Below are 8,418 nucleotides of genomic sequence, written 5' to 3'. Positions count from 1 at the left end.
TCACATTTAAAATCACAGAAATTAAACATGAAATAAAAGTAGATATTCATTAAAAAACAATAAGTTCATACAACTCCAAGAACATAAAATAAAATATAAAACCCATGTCCCTGTGTTAGGGCTGCATCCAGCCCTAGAGAAAAGATCAGCCTTTCATGGAGTGGTGGACGGCAGCAGCAGCACAGCAGCGGGCTCCCATTCCTTCCTTCCTTCTCTTTCTCCTTTGAAATATTCCCAAAATACCCAAAGTCTTCTCCCTCCTTTTATTGCCTGTGAAGAACTTGAGGATGGATCGAAAGAGAAGAATGCCTACTCTGTTTCCTGCCTTGGCCTTTTATAGGCTGCGTATCTCCCCTCTCTCCCCTGTTCCAAGTTGAGATAAAGATGGATCAACGGCAGCGAGATAAGGCTGAAAGATTCTTGCTTGATCTCCGGACGTGCTATGGATAAGGAAGATGAGAAGAAAGCCGTTGGGAGGAATGAAATCATGGGGTTTGCTTGGATAAAGATGGATCACGTCCGTGAATGGGAGATGATCCAGAAGAAGCGGGATGCTGGGACGCGTTCACAGATTGGGGAGGCATTGGAACGAGGTGAAGATAAGAGTGATACGGTTGGGAGATGATGAAGTTTGGGACTCGGGAGGATGAAGTTCGAAGCTGTTCGTGGACGTGGAATCCGGAGAAGGTTGGTTGATTCGGCTGGGAAGGAGTGAAGAGAAGACTCGGTATGGCACTCACGGCTGAGAGGATCTCGGCTGATAGCTGAGAGGAAATCGAAACAGGGGAAGAGGATAAGCTTGGATTATGGGGGTGGTGTTCTCGGTTGAGAACAGAGGAGCTGGGAGCAAATCTGGATGAAGTCTGGATTCGGTTGAGGATGGAGTTGTTCCGAAACAGGGGAGCTAGGAACGGAATGAGATGAAGGAAGTTCACTAGGATTGATGAAGACTCGGATTCTGTTCCGAAGCAGGGGATGCGAAAGTTGGATTTTTTTGTTAATGGAGCTGAACGGTAATGGAGGAAATATGAGCTGGAAGTTTGGATGAAGAAGGGAAGCTGTTAATCCATGGAATTCGGGATGAAGCTGATCCGAAGGCTATTCATGGGATAGAGTTGAGTCGCCGGGAGGAGATGGAATGCTGGGAAGTTAATCCAGAAGGGGAGTTGAGTCCGTGAGGGGAAGCAGTTGGCAGCGGTTTCTGGTTCTTATCTGGAAGGGAATGGACACGTGAAACATGGGAGCGAGTTTGGGATTCATCCCGTGCATAATGGAATTTGGCTGGATTTTAGCTCTGCTCTGTAACGAAAAGAATGGTGCTGGGACGTTGGGAGATCGCATGGACTCATGCGGATGTGGGAAGAAATCTGGGAATGATATTGTTTTGCTGGAAAGGATGACGTGGGTGCGAGATAAATGGTTGAAATAACTTGCGGTTGGAGTTGTGGTACATGGAGCATGGGAGAAGAACGTGAACTAGGGATAGCCATGTGTTGAAGAGGAAATTGAGAAGATCTGATTCACGGGGTGCGTGTCATTCGGGTTCAGGGGTCATCCCAGATGAATTTGATTTGACCTGCATACATTAGATGGACCAATATAATCAAGCAAAAATCGAATTATTTTTAAAAATGCAATGATGAAGATAATTCAATTTTTAGTTGAATTTACAAAAATATGTGAATTAAAATAATGATAAGTGCTATGAATAAGATATTAATTTTTGCATTATTTAGCACTTATCACACCCCCCAACCTACATTTTGCTAGTCCTCGAGCAAAATAAAAAAAACTAACTCACTTTCGCAGGAATCGCGATTGCATTTACCGTATGCAATAAGGCTTTAAACCCCTAGGTGGCCCTAGTGGACGAGTTTTGTCTCGTGAGGGTTTTGCTACGCTTTTAATCTTGCTCTTTTAAAAGGAAAATTAAACGTAAGATACCCCAAGTATAGGGTGTAGCAAAGTAATATTCTCGGTGAGTCCGAGATCGAATCCACAGGGATTTGACAGTGAACAAAAACTAAAGGCTAAATAATATTCGAATTGACAAAATATAACTAAGGCATCAGGATTCAGCCTAGCACTTCATCATGCATTTCTTAAAATCATCTATTAATCATAATAAAATAGATTTAGTTTTATGGGCAGCATTACAGTAATTCTATTTTAAACCACATGGATTTCTAAGCATCTGTTATACCCGGGGGAAATAACAAATCAAAGGAAATATATAAGTTTGAAATAATTTCTATCAATCTACTGCACCATAAATCAAATCTAAAACATTAAAATCCCATTGATGATTAAAGAAAATACATGAAGAAAATGCTAGGCTTTTCCTTAGCCTTAGCTATATTAGATTTAGCTATCCATATAAGATGCAAGCATTTTTGTTAAAGGGATTAGTATAGAACAAATAAAATAAAGCATAAATCCCCCTTTTTTTTTTCTTTTCTTTGGTTCAGAAAACAGGACACTCTGTTTTCTCTCCTTCGTGGCTCCTTCTCCCCTCCGTGGCCCGGCTGGATGATGGATCCGTGGCCTCCTCCTTCGTGGCTTCTTCTCCCTCCGTGGCCCGGCTGGATGATGGATCCGTGGCCTCCTCCTTCGTGCTCCGTCCTCCCTTCTTTCCTTCACCGGATCGCGGCTGCTGGCTTCCTCCTCTTCCGTCAGCTATGTCGGAATGGACCCGTCGGCTGCCTTCTCCCGGACCGCTCTCTCGTTGGCTGCTTCCCCCTTTCACCGGATGGCTCTCCCCTCTTTTATAGACACCTTCAGCATGTTGAAGGGAAGACAGAAGGACGCTGCTGGGATTTGAATGCTTGGGACTCTTCGGCTGCAGGAACGGATGGGGGGTTGTTGAGGCGGGATGCGAACGGACGCTGCTGGGAAGAAACGCTCGGAGATGACGAACGTTTGGAAGCTGCGATTGAGAAGACTCCTCAGATGGCTGGAACTTATTTGCTGGAAAGGGAGTGGAGGACTCGGCTGGATGAAGTCGAATCGCTTGGGATGCTCTTCTTCATGGCTGGGACGCGTGGAATAAATTGGATGTTGAATACGGCTTGAATGTTCTTGAAACAGGGGAGACGAAAGCCATGGATGCGATGTGGCTTGAATTGAAGAGCTGAGTGCTGGGTTTGTTCCAATACTGAGGAAAATGAATGTTGCCACGGTTGGTTGGAGGACTTAAACATTTGGAAGTTGATACCAAATGGATACTAGGTTTGAGAAGCAATTGGATTGCTTTGGGACTTTTGAGACGGCACAGGGACACTTGAAAATGTTGGGAAATCACTTGCTTCAGCTCATTGATGGAAATTTTATGTTTAGAAACTGTTGAGTCGCCTCATCACGGTCACTGGGGAATTCGTTGAGCTCGAACTACCAGGCATTGCGCTAAAATCCAGCATTTTTGGGTCTTTTGAATTACATGCACTCCGACACAAAAAAACATTAATTAATTAATTTTATTAATAAAGATTAGCTATAATACTAATTAAGATAATATGAAAATTTCACTTTTGTACTCTCATCACACCCCCCAACTAGCTTATTGCTAGTCTCTAGCAATTTAGTGTAAAAATGATAAAATGAGAGTGCAAAAGTATTGTTTATTAATGTGCATGAATTAAAATAAATACTCACTTTCGTAGAGCATGACGATTGCACTTAGCACGTGCAACAAGCCGTTAAATCCCTAGGTTACCCTAGTGGACGAGTGTTGTCTCGTGAGGGTTTGCAGTGATGTTACCCACAAACATCGTTTTTAAGTTAGAAAATACTTTAGTACATAGCAACCCTTAAGGCAAATGTAAATGTGACGTCTCAGAACACCTATACCTCCACCACAATTGGGTACCCCTTGAGTTCTAGGTGCACTACTCAAATTCACAAGTGTTAACTATCATTTGTTAGCTCCCGATCCACTAAATTTTCTGAATATCACATGTTATTTATCCAGAATGGTTCGCATATAAAAATGAAGCTATCAATCCCAACTAGACATCCCAGGTACACAGAGTTCTAAAATAATGGAGTCAAACCAGTCATCCACATGTCACTTAGTTTAAGTTTAACTAACTCACTCATGTTTAAAATATTATTAATTTTTTTTTCTTTTTTTTTTTTTCTTTTTTTAACACAATGACTACAACAGTCCAACTCCATTAGGCTCTAGTAAGGTCCATGTAACGAGCTTTGGGTCAATGACTCTTGATCCAGTTGGCTCAAGGCATTAGGTGAAACACCCTCGGACTTAATTACTCGAACCAGACTACGCCACGAGGCCAGACTAATCACTTATTTCAGTTATTTTCACCTTTTTACGCGAACACTCGCTGCTTTGTAGGCAAGAGGCCCGGTTACTCAGTGAAGACAAACTGTATTATTTCTCTCTCTCTTTTTTTTTTTTTTTTTGAATATATGACAATTGGTATGATATATAGAAAAATATAGTAATCTCTCCCCCAACTTAAATTCAACATTGTCCCCAATGTTTCAACATGAATGCATTAAATATGATGTATGAAGGATAATAAGGCTGAAGGTTAGAATTTACCTGATAGAATGACTGCACACTGTTGTTGCTCACCAATTGTCATATGAAAGAAAAAAAATTATGTACAAACAGAGGATCTCTAGCAGATATAGAGATCAATCCTGATAAACAGGATCTCCCAGATTGGTCGATTCAACTCTGGGGTAAAGTTGTCCAAAAATAACTTCAAACGTTGGCCATTTACTTTAAAAATATTACCGGTGTTTGGATTCTCTATCTCAACGGTTCCATACGGATAAACAGTTTTAACTATAAATGGGCCTCCACCTAGATCTCAATTTTCTGGAAATAAATGAAGTCTTGAATTATACAATAGAACTTTCTGGGAAGGCTCAAATGTTTTTCTCATAATATTTCTATCATGAAAGACTTTCATTTTGTTCTTATAAATTCGAGCATTCTCATATGCTTCATTCCTGATTTCCTCTAGTTCATTAAGTTGAAGTTTGCGTAGTGAACTAGCCTTATCCATATCAAAATTAAATCTCTTAATAGCCCAGTAGGCCTATGCTCCAATTCCACAGGCAAGTGACAAGGTTTGCCAAAAATAAGACGGTACGGAGACATACCAATCGGAGCTTTTAAAAGCAGTACGATAAGCCCAAAGTGCATCAGTTAAACGCAAAGACCAGTCTTTGCGATTTGGGTTAACCGTTTTTTCCAGAATATTCTTAATTGATCGATTGATACTTCAACTTGTCCACTTGTTTGTGGATGATAAGGGGTGGCGACTTTATGGGTGATCCCATATTTTCGCATTAAAGCCTCAAAAGGCTTATTACAGAAGTGTGAACCCCCATCACTGATGATGGCTCGAGGCGTTCCAAATCTGGAAAGAATGTTTTTTTAAAAATTTTAAACAGTTTTGTGGTCATTATGTTTGCAAGGAATTGCCTCAATCCATTTGGAGACATAATCTACAGCACTACTAAGATGTACAAATTTCCGAATGAAGGAGGAAATGGCCCATAAAATCTATTCCCCAACAATCAAATATTTCGATAATTAAAATTGGGTTGAGGGGCATCATATTCCTACGAGTTATCCCACCTAACTTTTGACAACGCTCGCAAGCTTTGCAAAAGTTATGGGAATCTTTAAACAAGGTGGGCCAATAGAAACCGCACTGTAAAATTTTTGCAGCCGTTTTCTTAGCAGAGAAATGACCACCGCAAGCTTCAGAATGACAAAAGGAAATGACACTAATAAATTCGTCATTAGGTACACATCTCCTAATAATTTGGTCTGGGCAGTATTTGAAAAGATAAGGATCATCCCAGAAAAATTTTTTATTTCAGTCAAAAATTTTCTTTTGTCTTGTTTATTCCAATGACTTGGTAGTTCACCTGTGACTAGAAAATTTGCAATGTCTGCAAACCAGGGTGAAGATGTGATCTCAAACAGTTGCTCATCAGGGAAAGTGTCTTTTATGGGTGAATTGTCTAAGGAATCTGGAAGAGTGAGACGGGACAAGTGATCAGCTACTACATTCTCTACCCCCTTTTTATCTCTTATTTCTAGAAAAAATTCTTGGAGCAGAAGGATCCACCTAAGCAAACGCGCCTTAGCATCCTTTTTTGAAAGAAGGTACTTAAGGGCAGCGTGGTCAGTGTAGATAATGATTTTGGATCCAATCAAGTAAGACCTAAATTTGTCTAGTGCAAATACTACGGCGAGTAGTTCTTTTCCGTAGTGGTGTAATTCTTTTGTGCACTATTTAAAGTCTTACTTGCATAGTAGATAACATAAGGCTTTCTTTCTTTTCTTTGCCCTAGAACTACCCCAACTGCATATTCACTAGCATCACACATAATTTCAAAAGGAAGTGACCAGTCAGGTGGTTGCATGATGGGAGCAGAGGTCAGCAAGCTTTTAAGTTTATCAAAAGCTTTTTGACATTCTTCAGACCACACAAATTGGGTTTCCTTTTGAAGGAGATTACATAAGGGTTTAGATATTGAGCTAAAATCTTTAATGAATCTCCTATAAAATCCTGCATGACCCAAAAATGAGCGTATATCTTTGATAGTTTTTGGGTTGGGTAAGTTAGCAATTAAGTCAATTTTAGCCTTGTCTACTTCAATTCCTTCAGATGAAATGACATGCCCGAGAACAATTCCCCTAGTTACCATGAAATGGCACTTTTCCCAGTTTAAGATTAGATTCTTCTCCTCACACCGAATTAAGACTAGTCTTAAATGGTCACACAGTTTTCAAAAGAGGAGCCGAAAACGAAAAATCATCCATGAAGACTTCCAAAAACGCTCAACCATGTCAGAGAAAATACTGAGCATGCATCTTTGGAAGGTTGCAGGAGCATTACATAATCCAAAAGGCATTCTCTTGTAAGCAAATGTGCCAAAAGGACATGTAAAAGTGGTCTTTTCCTGATCTTCAGGATCAATTGCAATTTGGTTGTAACCTGAATAGCCATCTAGGAAGCAATAATATTTATGACCTGCTAACCTTTCTAAAATTTGATCAATAAAAGGTAGAGGAAAATGATCCTTCCTAGTGACAGAATTAAGTTTCTATAGTCAATGCATACACGCCAACTAGTGGGGACCCTAGTTGGAACTAATTCATTGTTGGCATTTTTGACTACAGTAACACCAGATTTTTTCGGGACCACTTGGGTTGGACTTACCCATTTACTATCTGAAATTGGGTAGATCATACCCGCATCCAGAAGTTTCAGAACTTCTGCTCTAACCACATCCTTCATGTTTGGGTTTAATCGACGTTGAGGTTGACGAGAAGGTTTGGCATCAGCTTCTAAGTGGATTCTATGAGTGCAAATTGAGGGACTAATTCCCTTGATATCAGCAATTGTCCACCCTATTGCTCCCTTATGCTCTTTGAGAATTTCTAATAATTTTAATTCTGATTTTGTTCGAGTTGGGATGATATGATCACAGGAAAAGTCTCTTCTTGACCAAGGTATGCGTACTTGAGCTCAGATGGCAAAGGCTTTAGCTCAAGTTTAGGTGCTTGAACACTAGATGGTAGAGGACTATTGTTGCGTGTGGGCAATTCTTCAAAACGAGATTTCCACCTATCTGTATCCAACAAAGGAGCTGAATCTAATATAGCACTGATTTCTCTAAAGTTTTGGTTGATATCTGTATTTCCGAAATGAGTTAGGCATGTTTCTAAAGGATCAGAAGAAAGAGATGGGACAAGAGCATCTTCTACAATGGAGTCGATCAGATTAACTCCATGAATTTCATCATTTTCATTGTCATTATCGGGTTGTTTACAAATGTTAAATATATTAAAATCTATAGTCATATTCCCGAATGACATTTTCATTATTCCATTTCGACAGTTGATCAAAGCATTGGAAGTAGCTAGAAATGGGCGGCCTAGAATGACAGGTATTGGAGTGGTACAATTCATGACAGGCTGGGTATCTAATACTATGAAGTCGACTGGAAAATAGAATTTATCAATTTGGACAAGTACATCCTCGACTATCCTCTTGGTATCTTTATAGATCGATCGGCAAGTTGGAGAGTAACCTTGGTGGGTTTTAGTTCACCAAGTCCTAACTGTTCATAAACTGAATAGGGCAGTAAGTTAACACTAGCACCTAAATCCAGAAGGGCTCGTTGTATCCTGAAGTTTCCTATGATGCAAGATATGGTAGGACAACCAGGATCTTTATATTTAGGTGGGGTGTTGTGTTTGAGAATAGCACTCACCTGTTCAGTTAGAAAAGCTTTCTTTTGTACGTAAAGCTTTCGCTTTATGGTACAAAGATCTTTTAAAAATTTGGCATAAGATGGGATCTGCTTAATGGCATCTAATAGAGGAATGTTAATCTTTACTTGTTTAAAGATTTCCAAAATTTC

The sequence above is a fragment of the Phoenix dactylifera genome, unplaced genomic scaffold (genome assembly GCF_009389715.1).
Source record: "Phoenix dactylifera cultivar Barhee BC4 unplaced genomic scaffold, palm_55x_up_171113_PBpolish2nd_filt_p 002779F, whole genome shotgun sequence".
In the NCBI taxonomy this organism is placed as follows: domain Eukaryota; kingdom Viridiplantae; phylum Streptophyta; class Magnoliopsida; order Arecales; family Arecaceae; genus Phoenix; species Phoenix dactylifera.
This window is presented reverse-complemented; position numbering follows the sequence as displayed.